The 12,670-nt window shown below is 37.9% G+C and overlaps 1 long non-coding RNA gene across 1 annotated transcript; it reads right to left on the minus strand.

Moving 5' to 3' along the window:
• Positions 1–6,821: 6,821 nt before the first annotated feature.
• Positions 6,822–9,125, minus strand: LOC144644152 (uncharacterized). The gene is made up of 4 exons (XR_013569054.1): positions 8,981–9,125; positions 8,116–8,218; positions 7,586–7,698; positions 6,822–6,985 (listed from the first exon to the last, which is right to left on the minus strand). It is a non-coding gene; the product is annotated as an uncharacterized LOC144644152 (long non-coding RNA).
• Between the last annotated feature and the right edge of the window lie 3,545 nt (positions 9,126–12,670).

Genomic DNA, 12,670 nt, shown 5'->3' on the forward strand with positions numbered 1-12,670 from the left:
ATTCAGGAAAACGTCTTTGTGCAAGAAAACATCCAGTTTTCACCACAGTTCTGCACACATTCAGTATAATCCAAACTTTCAGGTGGATCCTTCGCCAACTGCTCTTTCAATTTTCAATTCAAGTGAACTTCAAAAGCTTTGATTCAACGGTCAAAATGTTTTGCAAGTAGGTTTTTGATTCAGATTGCAGGTTTGAGTGGTGTTAAAGGACCATTGTGACGAGGATTTTATCGAAGATTAACTAGATTTGCCATGTTTGAAGATTCTGTAAACTGTTTCGCGCACGTCGGCTAGTGCCGCTTGTATGTACGTTTTCCACGCATGAATTGAGAGGTCAATTAAATCGACTTTAAATGGTTTCCTTCTGAAAACTTTGAGATCGCTTGTTGTTGAGATCACTTCGTGTGTATATACTAAAACAATTATTCTTTGAAATCTCGGTGAATAGCGGCTGAATATTCACCTCGCCGCTCCGCGGCTTGGTGAATATTCTACCACTATTCACCTCGATTTCAAAGAATAATTGTTAAATATCCGTATGATGTACAGCGAATAAACAAAGTAAAAAATATGTAAATAAATAATAAACAAATAATAACTATTCAAAGTGGCTATGAGCCACTGAACTCGGAAAATTAATCATGATAGGGTGAATGTTGAGGCCACTGAGAACAGAGTTTTCATTTATTCACTTTCCACTGGGTCATTGTCAGTACAGTTGAACATCTTTAACGAGCACTTCCTGAGGGGGGAGGGGGGAGTCCACAAGTTCTTCAAGACCTCCCGGGGGTTTCAGATAACAAGAGAACATGGCCATAATATAATTGGGAACACATGAACAAAAGGTATGTTTCTGATATTTAATGGGAACAGGAATAATCAATATTGACAAAATGCTCCGTTTAAGAGGTTCAACCGTACTGATAATGTATTAGTGTTCTTGTAGCTTTTTCGCAATCTTGTCCCCAGAGCCCATAACCAAATTATTCTTGGTGCTGACAAATAAAATTGTCGCCTCTGAGGACAAGAAAAGAGCATTATAGAGTATAAGATAAACAAGTTTTACCCTTATAGATGCAACAAATATTTATTGAACTCTGTTAAAATACTGTACAAATAATAATTTACAAAATTAAATAGATTGGTGTCATGTTGTCTGGGTGAGTGAAAGGGACAAAAATTGACATTGACATTGTGATGAACACTGCATTGTCTTATTAATTCCATTGGAATAATGTACATGTCGCACATGCAAATAAAAATAATCAAGCCAACATGTATAATACCATTTGTAATAATTTATCAATGACATTTTTGTCAGGAGCAGGACAAATGATAACGGTACTTGGCAAGAAAAATAATTTAACAGCCACTTAGACTGAAGACTGTATAACAGTGTGACCTTGACTGACATTTCACTTCAAAGAATAAGTTCATTTCAGTTGTTTAGTTATTATGACTGACTACTCTACATGTGACATCAATTATTAGGTGGTGACATGTAGAATACTTGTACTTGTTGCCTTTCTTTTTCAGACCGTACATGTAATTCTCAGTTTTATTCCATGAAGTTTACCATATGACTGACTCGTTCTGCAGGCAATGTCCAGAAAGGCTTCCAAGATGTTACAACTTCAATCTTACTTTAAGTATCTCAGCTGGTGTCAAAGTTTTACTTGGATAAGTGCAGTGTTTATTTGGTTCCATACATGTTGACCAAAGAAAAAACTGTTGCACCTAAAATGAGAAAAATCATGTACAGCTACACTAAACAAAATGGCGAATCGCTGAGTTCAGCAAGGTTTAGTGCACATCGTTTGTCAGGTGACTTTTACGAGCACTTCCGATCATACCCGATAACAAACATTTAAATATTTGGCAAGATTTCCGCAGAGTACCCTACATTAATTATGCATACAATTTTGTAACTCTCGTTCTGTTCATGACTGCCGTTCGTGTGTGAAGGATTATATGGAATATTTGTATGCATAATTATGTAGGGTGCTCTGCGGAAATCTTTCCAAATATTTTAACAGTTAGCTTACCTATGACGGTTCCCAAAGCAAAAACCATGAATAATTCCACTCTTCACAAATGATGTGAGTCCATTCGTATAGCTTGTGTACTTTTGTTCAAGCGAAGCTGAGCGAAGCCACGAAATCGAGCTCTCCAACAAACACTAGACCACTCTCGAATCGAACGTCCATACACTTAACAGATCCACAAATGAGAAACGCTGCCACTAAAGCAAAGCGCTTGGAAAGTTAACCGTGTCACGTCGCCTAAACAACGAGCTTTAGCCAGGTTTTCGTAACTGCTGGAACGTTTACGACACTTAGTTGAGCCCGTTGTGGCAGCGAAATGATTAAGCCGCTCAATATCCGGTTCAAATGTTTTTTCTTCAATTCACTTCCGTTGTGGCGCTGTTGTACAAGTGGGAGTGAACTATGTATTGGAGTTCGGCAACGTTTAGAGTGCGAATCCCGGACTTGCCGAATCATTTCTTTTTTTTTTTTCCTGTTGATTATATATATGTATATTTTTTTTAAAGCACGTATTTATATCATTTCGCTATAAACATATCATTAATTCAATTACTGTACCGGAACAAAAAATCATGTCATGTTAGAAACCACGTACAGTATGTGGCCCTTGGTCCACGAGTAAAAGTTATAAACTTAAATATCTTACTTGAATCAAAGCCCGATGGGCAGAAATTTTTCTTGAAGATAGATTTTATGTCTCTCTTTATAATTGCAAAGTGGAAACGTCCTTACTAAATATTTTTCGTGTAATTCTAAAAACGGTGACCGTGCTCGCAGGTCCTTGGTCCGCAAATGTGGTCCTTTATGCGAGTCACGTAAACGGCCTGAAAATTACTGTAAATTGCGATAATTTTCAAAAGAGATACAACATTTTAGCAATATTTAATCTATTCTTTACTATTTTTAACATTTTTAAGCTTCAGCCTTGTTGGAAGTCGTTGTGAGGTGCGAGTATAAAAAACCCCTATTTCTTCAGATTTCTTTCAGACAGAAGTCTCCGACACAAAACCGAGTCTTTATTTCGTCTCTTTATAACTTTCCAAAATAATTTTGAAACATTTGACGCGAGGATAAATGCCGTAGCACCAATGTGTGCACCCGGTGCTTAATATTTTGCTGAATTATCGATGTTTTAAAACAATTTTTTTATTCACAGTCAAAGGTCACGGACCAAGGACCTATATGCGAAAATTGTTTATAACCTTCATTAGTCGCTAAATCGAAAATTTGCAATTCTGCAGCAAATCTCTTCGTAGCTTCTGAAATCAGTTGATCTATTGACCTGTTCTCCAAAAAAACACGTTTTCCCGATGTGCAAGTTGCAATTGGTCCAGAACTTTGCCGCCCGCATCATCACAGGTACGAGGAAATTCGACCACATCACGCCAGCATTGAAAGATCTACGCTGGCTTCCTATTAAACAATACCTCTACCTTCGTGACGCTGTGTTAGCCTTTAAATGTATGACTGGATGCGCGCCTCGCTATCTTAGCGATCAGTTCACCACCCGCAACAAAATCACCAAACGAGCGACCCGGAACTGCCAGCTTTTAAATATTCCCCTTTTTAAATCTGCCTCTGGTCAAAGAACAATTCATTATAAAACAGTTAACATTTGGAATAATCTCATATCGAACTTAAAAACTCTTAAAACTATTTCATCTTTTAAATTTCATTTAAAATCAAAATTAATGGAGGAGTTTTTAACATAGATTAATTAGGAGTAATTTATTTTATCCAAATTTTTATCATTGTAATTTTTTATCATTGTAATGTTTATCATTGTAATTTTTATAATTTTAAAATTGTTATTTCTATTGTAATTTATTGTCACTGAAAAGCCCCGTAAGGGGAGTGTCAAATTAAAGTATTGTATTGTGTTGTTTTATCCATGCACTAGCTTAGTAAATGCGACCATGTAATTCACAGACCCGCGAAAAGTTGAAATTTCAAGAAAGGCAAATTTACCTGTCTGTTGACAAGCGTGAATTTCGCACCGTAACCGAGAGTACAAAAGTGGAACATTTGACATACCAAAGTAGAATAGTCAAAAAATCATTGGAAACATTCATTTTTTGCCGAAGTCAGTTATCGAGGAAATATTAAATCATATTCGAAAAAGTCACGGACCAAGGACCTCACGGACGAAGGACCACATACTGTATTCGAGAAATCTTACCTATTGTTCATTTCTTTTTGTAGTATCTGTTTTGGCGATCGAGTATTGGCAGGGATTTCGAACTCAAATCAAGTGTTGAAGCTCCGTACGCGGCAACTTTTATACAAAAGGCATTATGACAATAAAATGAAAGTGTTAAATACGGCTTCCTGTGTCTGACCCTCTATCGTCTTATTATTTATACGATCGAGTGTTACAAATTAAAGCCGTGTACACGCCAAAATTTGATTTTCCATCAGTCTCAGCATCTCCTTTTCATTTCGTTTTCAGACCGTAGATGTAATTCTCAGTTTCATTCCATGAAGTTTACCATATGACTGACTCGTTCTTCAGGCAATGTCCAGAAAGGCTTCCAAGATGTTACAACTTCAATATTACTATAAGTATCTCAGCTGGTGTCAAAGTTTTACTTGGATAAATGCATTGTTTATTTGGTATGTTCATACATGTTGACCAAAGAATAAACTGTTGCACCTAAAATGAGAAAAATCATGTACAGCTACACTAAACAAAATGGCGAATCGCTGAGTTCAGCAAGGTTTAGTGCACATCGTTTGTCAGGTGACTTTTACGAGCACTTCCGATCATACCCGATAACAAACATTTAAATATTTTAACAGTTAGCTTACCTATGACGGTTCTCAAAGCAAAAACCATGAATAATTCCACTCTTCACAAATGATGTGAGTCCATTCGTATAGCTTGTGTACTTTTGTTCAAGCGAAGAATTGTATTTGGTCCGCTTGAACATGTAACTTATAAAGGGCCGTTTTTCTGAGTTCTTCATTTTGCCCGCTTAAGGCCGTACTAAAATGAATTAGCACTCTCTTGGGACTCGGCACAGTGTTAACGCGCATAAATTATGAGCATACACAAAAGGTGCAAAACAACAAGTACACGACCTGAAAGCGAAGCTGGTCATCATGAGGTAAATCTCTCGTATATTTGCGTTTTTGTTTTTTTATGTCAGTTTGTGTTTTTGAAAAAAAGTCGATGTTGACTCGCGACAACAGTGAAACAACACTTACCTCAAGTGATTAATTCAATTTGATATTAATTAACCCTATCCAGACCGGGGGGGGGGGGGGGCGGAAAGTGCCCGCGCTGACTTTGAACGCTTATAACTTTTTCAATATTCAACCAAACGCTGCCAAACTTTGCGACTTTATCTAAAATCTATCTGGGAATAATTTGGTAGGGTAGGTTGTTGTGTCAGGAACTTGACGTCACCATGGTAACGGCATTTTGACAGGCATGTTTTCCCAAATTTGTCATTTTCGTGTTTCTATTAATGAAAAATAACTTTAAAGCAATTATTTTCACCTTTTTACGGGTTTTAAGCACATTTTTATTGGTTTTAAGTATTTTCCAGTAATTTTGGGCGGTTTTCTGACGTTTTGGAAAAATTTCCAAATCCAAGATGGCGGATCCAAGATGGCGGCCTTTTTTGACATGATGATGTAATTGTCACGTGATGTGACGTCATCATCCCACGTGACATACTACCAAAAGATAGATTTTGGGACATACTATATATCCTGTAAGTTTCATTGTGATTGCTTATATATTCTGGAAGTTACGGAGGGGGGAGCGGAATCCGCCCCCCCCCCCCCGGTCTGAAAAGACCAAAAAAAGCCCGGTCTGAATAGGGTTAATTATCCAATTAAAATGTCTAACAGGAAACGAGTGAAGGAGTGAGGGAGTGAAGGAGTGAAGGAGTGAAATCGGCCCCATCACCAAAACTCGGAATTTTCCGAGTTAAAAACGCCAAGAATGTCATCTTTGAAGTCAGTGACACTGTTGTCATAGAGGTCTAAAAAAGCTTCTATTTTTTGGATATTCCCATTAATGAATTCTGCAAAGATACCAGTTAGGTAAAGAAGTGGAAACACTTTCAAATGAACTGAACTTGAAATAAACTACCCTGAGTGGTTAAAGTAGTATTTAGCGTAATTTTGGCTTTGCGTCCTTTCTTGGTCACCATACATAAATGCTCTATTGAGCCTCCCCCTTTCTTTAATGGTAGATCGTGGCAATCATTTAAACAAGAAAAAAAAGCTAATTTTGGCTTTGATACTAATTCCGAAGGCTTAATAGTATAGGCTTAATAGTGAGGAAGGCGGGAAAGTTGGTAGTTTCCTACAGACAAATTGCACAGTGCTTAAAGTCGATTTGTTTTCATCATATATCATAGCTTGACATTTTTTAACTCAGGCGTTATTGCGCGCTGAGCAAGGACTAACATCGTGGGCCGCAGCAGCAGCTGTGGCCAAGAATAGGGACCGACGGAGAACATTAACGTCCGGACCTATCCCCCACCCGGGGACAAGAAAGTAAGATAGATAATTAACCGCGAAACCGAATGACTAAACAACCTAACCGTCCAAAGTATTTTGTTCCAAATTCGTCCTCTCTGCTCGGCTATTGTCTTGGGCATGTTGTGGAAGTACTTATTAGACAGCAAGTGAGAAAGGTTTGGGGGGTTGGTGGTTGGTGGTTGGGGAGCGGGGGTAGTGGTGGTAGAGATTTTTTCATTAAGCTGTATATACTTAATTCCCGTTATAAAAAAGATTACAGTCCGAAGGCAGAAACAACTCTCTCAATCAGTGCAGTTTATTAGCTGGTTATTGGTGTTGGTTACAATGAGTTGTTTTGATATAGGTGCTTTTTGATTAATGCTTGGTGATAAGTATAGCCGGTCCATAAGATCCTCGGGCTTGCATGCAGCGTCCTCAATTAGGCGCATCCTCCGTGAAAGTTACTATCAACAAGGAATAAAAATAGAGGTGAACATTAGCAAAGCAATATTTTGGTGACTTTCTAACACAGTTGAGTGTTTTCAATGCGGTGGTTGTGGAAGGCGCCCCGAAAATAAATAAATATATTTTTTTTTATATAAATAAATGTTGCTATACAAAAAAGGTAATAACTTACAAAATTGATTTATATTGCTTATGAATGGTAAGAGGTTTCTGTTGCACTTAGGTGAATCAAATTTAAAATCAGAGTTTCTTTTTTCGGAACTTATATTTTTTTGGATCACAAACGAACTATAGATGTCAACAGTTAATTTGGTTGATTTGTGAGTTCTCAGTTAACAGGGTTTCTTCTGTTAAAAAGCATATTCTGTTTAAACCAACACAGTAGCCTCAGTGTTCCTGGCGCCCGATTAGCTGGGGTGCGGCGGGAAGAACGGCGAGTGAAAAGAAAACAAAAGAAAACAGAAAAAAAAAAAAACAAGGGCTTAGTCTCCTTATCCCAAACCTCTCACTCTTTCTTTCACTCGCCGTTCTTTGCGCTAATTTAACTAACCGAACGCCCGGAATAGGCTTCCGAGACGGATAAGATTATTTTCAGATACCATGTTTTCGGTGAGCAACAATCATAGTCCATGGGGCCTAACTGACCCATACAGCGTACGCAGCCTGGAGCTGGTTCTCTTCTCATAGGGAAATCGTCTTCGTAGCGCTTATCCTAAAAGGCGTCATCATAAGATACATCAAAATTAGCAAGGATGAATTACAAACGGTCAAGAATAATAGTTCGCTTGATTATATGTGTCATTGTCTGTGTCAGCAGACTTCACTGGGTCATCATCCAAATCGTGCTAATCAAAGGGTTACTTAAATTGAGACTTTAAAATGCAATGAACTAAATCACTGCTTTTGTCTAGAACATTAAAAGTGAACATTAACATTAACAGTGTTTCTTTAAAGTTCGATCCTTCTGAACCTCAGTTGGCCAAATTCAATGAGATAACATACAAATACAATAGATTTGTATATCGTATTTTCCACAGAATCATAAATTAATTATAACACGTAAAGCATTGACATCGTTAATGATTCCACGCTGTTTTTTTAATTTTACTGTGAAATCGACTTATAGTACCTCATCGTTCTCGTTGTAGAAGAAAGGGTTCCTCAGTTTCATTGCCATTGTCATGGTAACCATGAGCAACATAACTAATCCAAGGCGCTTGTCCATCCTGATCCTGTGGATTTAACGAAAAAATATACATTACAAATCAATAGACTATTTAGTACAAAGCTTAGTGCTATTTAATTAATAAGCATCAAGAGATCTTTATTCTGTTTTCTTCATGTAAACCAAACTAGCAACATTTCAGCACTGCATGCCTGGCCGGTAATATACTGCGAAGTATTTCCCACACCGCATATTTGCATGTTTGACGACCGACGATGACAACTCAGTGACTGTGTTTGTGTTTATACCGAAATTTGGCGCCAAATATTATTCAGAATTGCTGGACTAACAACATTTGTAGCTAAATGATACTAGTGAAAAACTGTAAAATAAGTTCTAGGAGTTGAGTGAAGTGGGTGTATTTTGACGGCCGAGACATGTTTAGAAACAGCAAAGATTAATTGTGCATAAAGTATCTAAAGTAAAAGCTTTTGCATAATTTAAAATCAAAGGGCGGGAGCGAAATCTCGCTTTGTCCTTCATGGTTGTCTCTTAAACGATCTGTTTTCCAAGCCAGCAAATGTTCTGAAGATTTGTCTTAGATACAACACACGGCTTTATAAAAATCGGTCTGACATTTTAGTTTCATAATAACTTAGCTTCTAAATCCAAAAGGCGAGAGTCAGTTTTGCAGTTGAGTGCTTGTACCGCAGCTGGCAAATTGTCGGCGAAGAGTAAGAAGAAGTTTCTTGAGTTCAAAATAGTTTCGTCAACATTAAAGGAATGAAAATAATGGCAACGTTTTAGCTTTGCCCAAAATGTTTCTTACCTTATTATCTTCGGTAAAGGCGTTTAAGCAAGACAGAAGTCTTCGTTCTTCGAGCAACACAAGGCAAATGATAATAAGCAGCCCGCTATCGAAGAAAAGGGCACGTATGTTGATGTTTTCCCACCCCTTGAATCTTGACTTGACCAATAGGAAACCAAATTATTAATACTTTGCCATTTGTGAGTGAGTGTTCTGCTTCAGCGTTCCCTTAATTAAACTGAGCTTTGTTCACGTGACTAAGATAGGAGTTTCCAAATTGCGGTCATGAATGCCCCAGTAATTGGAAATTGCAGTATTTTTAAGTCCTCGAGACGAACACAAACGTTGGTACTTTGAAAACTATATCCTTCCATTAGCGTGTTTCCTAACAACAGTGCGCAGCCATAACAGTGTTTAATTAGTGTCGTGCATCGGAATATTTCAAAGAAATCAGTCGATCGAGAAAGACGAATCACCTGAGGAGTTCTTTGACCCAGTGATCAAAACAATAGAGGGCTGGAAGTGTTTTGATTTAAACCAGTTTACCTCATTTATAACGGTTAGACAAAGCAATTGGCGTCCACTTCAAGTGTTTTCACTAACACTTAGCATGATAAGGTTTGCTTGTCTTTCAAGAGAAGGCCGCCAAGAGAATATATTTTGAACAAGTGTTTATATTCAGATGTTTGAAAATGAAGAATAAAGTGGGGCTGAGGACGGCCCAACCTCTCCCAACCCATCCCACTATCGAATACTTGCTCCTTGAGCTTAGTGTTTAGTCATCATATTTATCGGCCCATAATTATGAAACGGTTTTACCGCTAAGGCACCGAAGTCAATTTCGCTCAGTTACACATGAATGCTCATTTAATTATAACTATCGTTTCAGATACCCCTTTCTAACAGAGACATTTCTTCTCGGTTATTTCACTTATAATTTATATGTTCTCCAAATGAATGTTTAGTCTTTGCTGTTTTTCCAAATAATTGTTTAGAGTACGCAGCAGTAAAGTGGCCCACGCAAATTATTCCCAGCATTCTATATTAGTCGCCTTGGTCTTGGAATTGAGCACGAAATGGCGGCGATACATGCATCTCAATGGATGACAGGCAAGCTGTTAATTAAATTGTTTTGGGAGGAGAATAGAGCGATGAACGGTTTTATCAATGAAGAGACTGATCAAAGCAAATTTGATTTCAGTATTCAGTTACGATTCCTATGAAGTTCACCTAAAATTTTGTGTTAAATGATTGTGTAGCTCCGCGCCAAGAAAAAAAAAACAAGATAAATAAGTGTACTCCGTGGCTTAAACAAAGGACTTTTCCAGTGCATTAACCTGTTAACCTCACTAACTGATTGAAACTATGATATTAGTATTTTAACAATGTTGACATGCTTCGCTGTCCTTCAAGGGATTGAAGCAGACAAATCGCCCGAGGAGTTCTTACACCCAACACAGTTAGTACCTATACTTTTCATCATGGATTGTAAACTTTTCATCAATGATCATTTATTGCAACAGTTACTTAACAGTATACCACTAACTGGATTGATGGGCGCTATTTTTAACTTGATTTCCAACTGCAGAGCACACTGCTGTGACGAACTTGTGCTAATTAATACGTTCTTTAAAGGGAGGTAAAATTAATGATGTCTGAAAATTGATAAGATCTGTATTAAAGCAAGGAAAAGAATACCTGCTATATATAAATACAAGTTAGTTCGAGACGTATTGACGCCAGCGTTTCTTTTCAAGGTTAGTTCCTTTCAAATCGGTCAAGGCCAAGATGACTGAGGCATAGCACCGATTTGCTCCTGTTTGTGTATTAAAATGTTGTCATTTAGTTTTAACTTACATACATATTTTTTTGTTGAGGCAGGTCTCGTAAGGCAACCATAAAGGCTGGTGTGCATCTGCCATTAAATAATAGACTAACTAAACATATAACTATTTGTGCAAAAGAAATATAAAAAGAGAATTAAAAATATATGAAGTCAGAATCCTTGGAATTAATCAAGCAAGCCTCTTTCTCAAACTGGATTAGGTCTATAGATCTAGAGGCACGTTTAAGACTAGCTGTGAAAGCTGTAAGAAGGCAGCGTTTCTGATGTTTATCAGGATTGAGTTCCATACAATAGGGCCCCGATATCTGACGCTGTTTCTTCCGAGTTGACTATTAATACCAGTGACTAGCAATGTAAGTTACTCCCTTCTTCACGTCACGTGAAAATGATCCATCTAATTTTAGCATGTCTAGCGCAAAATAAAATCATTCGATATTTTACACAGTTTTAGTGAAACACCTGTAATTGTCTTTTTCTTCCCAAATAATGAGTATCGGATTTCCTAAGCAGTCAAGTTCTGAAAAAAATCATGAAGTTTCTATCTATCCGACCATAGATGATCTATGGTCAGTTGGTCCCTGCTTTCAGGCAAGGACCTTATTTTACTGTCCAAAGATTAAGCGGGAACCCTAGCTACATTATTGTATTCAGCGGAATGCCGATTTTTCGACAAATTGAGATTCCACTGAATTATCGATATGTAATGAGGTGAGCAGTTCAAGAAGATCTATGTTAAGAGCTCTGTGCTTTATAGGCTGCATCGTAGACGAACTCAACCCTGTAAGTTCATCTTCGACACAGGCTGCGTGCTTAATTAAAGCTCGTGATCTTATGACTTCAATATATTTATCGTGTAGAAGAAACAAAATGGAGAAAGAAAGAGATTTATATAACGCTAATCTTGTTCCATTTATCTCGGTATCGCCAAGACCTCACGACGAAAATCTAACTACTATTGAGTGGAGGGGGACAGGAAGGCAGGAGCCCGGGAGAAAAGGGGCGGGAAGCGGGAGGAAAGAGGGCGGGAGGCGGGATTCTTAAGGTGTTGGGACCCGGGAGAAAACGAGTGAAATTTCGTAACATTTCATTATATTCCGCAATGGGCATGGAACAAACAGGGAGAGAACAGCTATGGAAAGGGGCGGGAAGCGGGAGTAAATGGTACGGGAAGCGGGAGTAAAAGGTACGGGAGGCGGGAGGTTCAGACCCCCCTGTCCCCCCCCCCCCCCCCTTATTGACGTAGTGCATTGACGGGAGTGGATTGCACATAATCGGCCGTGATTTGACGCATTTGAGTTAGCCCTTCATATTGTTTAGTTGTTCGTCTTCTCTAAATATGGGATTCGCTCAAACAACAACATGATCTAATTGATCAAACTCAATTTGGAGATTTGAAGATTAATAGTAAAATTGCCTATTTTGTGACAAACCATGCGTTGACCGAAAAGCCAATGTCAAATTAATTTGAGTGCGTTTGACGCATTTAATCTAAATGCAAGACAGTGAAGTAAATTCCAATCTCCTGTTGATTATTGTGTGACCCGTCACTTGGAAATGCCTTTTTCATATAAGATAATAAAGTTAAATTCTCAATGTGATGCAAGGCAATCAAAACTTTAAAACACGTGCCATTCATAGAGTTAAAATTGATCAGTTTGACCTTTCTATTTGACCTTATATATTATTGTTCTGAGCAAAAATTATTATTGAATCAAAATACCAGAGGATCCCGATCTATATGGAAGAAATAGCCGCTGTCTGTTCGGCTCACGTGGAAATGAAACACGCGTGCGCATTATCTACAATTGCCACTGAAGTGTTTCGATACATGTTTCGATGCCATCTCAATAATAAATGATTCAAAG

Source organism: Oculina patagonica, chromosome 1 (genome assembly GCF_052425735.1).
Source record: "Oculina patagonica isolate OP01 chromosome 1, crgOcupat, whole genome shotgun sequence".
Lineage (NCBI taxonomy): Eukaryota > Metazoa > Cnidaria > Anthozoa > Scleractinia > Oculinidae > Oculina > Oculina patagonica.